Source organism: Orycteropus afer, unplaced genomic scaffold (assembly GCF_000298275.1).
Source record: "Orycteropus afer afer isolate SDZICR_OR568_19922 unplaced genomic scaffold, OryAfe1.0 scaffold00481, whole genome shotgun sequence".
Lineage (NCBI taxonomy): Eukaryota > Metazoa > Chordata > Mammalia > Tubulidentata > Orycteropodidae > Orycteropus > Orycteropus afer.
In genome coordinates this window covers 1,824,478-1,825,741 of record NW_006922068.1, presented here as the reverse complement: position 1 = coordinate 1,825,741, position 1,264 = coordinate 1,824,478, and positions in this window count along the sequence as shown.

Genomic DNA, 1,264 nt, shown 5'->3' with positions numbered 1-1,264 from the left:
AAAATTATAAATCACAGGGTAACCTCAAAAAAAAAAAAAAAATGATAAACCTTCACATCACAATAAAAAAGAGGACAAGCACAAATACTCAGCAAATACTATAACAACAGCAACAAAGGAAATGAAAACATGATCCATAAACACAATAAGATCAGCACAGAAAATAATATGGAACAAAGAAACCAGGAACACCATGAAAAAACACATAACAAAATGACAGCAACCAAATCATACTTGTCAATAATTACACTGTATGTTAATGGATTAAATGCACCACTCAAGAGATGGAGAGTTGCAGAGTGGATAAGAAAACAAAACCCATCAATATGCTGCCTACAAGAGACACACCTTAGAGATAAATGCAAAAATAGACTAAAAATCAAAGGTTGGAAAAAGATACATCAAGCAAATGGCAACCATAAAAGACCAGGAGTGGCAATATTTATTTGTGATCAAATTGACTTTAGGAGAAAAACAAGACAAGGAAGGACATTATATAGTGACTAAAGGATCAATTGAACATGAAGATATAAACATAATAAATATCTATGGACCCAATGAAAGAGCCCCAAAACACATAGTTCATACTTAAAACAACTGAAAAGGCAAATAGATGACTCCACAGTCATAATGGGAGACTTCAATATATCACTTTCATTCAAAGATAGAACTGGAAATAAACTCAACAAAGATGCAGAAGAGCTAAACAATACAATCCAACAACTTGACCTTATAGACATCTTCAGAGCATTTCACCCAACAACAGCTCAGTATATATTATTTTCCACTGAACATGGAACATTTTCCATGATAGACCACGGTTAGCCCATAAAGCAAGCCATAATAAATTTAAAAATGTTGAAATACTGCAAAGCATCTTCTTAGACCACAATGCTATCAAACTAGAAATCAACAATAGGAAGATCAATGGAAAAAGAGTAAACACATGGAAACTGAACAACACTCTTATTAGGAAAGACCAGGTAAGAGAAGAAACAAATATTGAAATAGAAATATTCCTTGAATCAAAGGAGAATGAAAACATAACATACCAAAATCTTTGGGACACAGCAAAAGCAGTGATCAGAGGCCAATTTACAGTGATAAATGCACTCATCAAAACAGAAGAAAGAGCTAGAGGGAGTTCTGGCAAGATGGTGGACTAGGCAGAAAGAATGCACAGATCCTCTTCAACAAAAAAAAGAGAAACCAATTAACACAGACATAGAATATAATCCTGGACCCCTGAGCCTTGAAGGGAAGG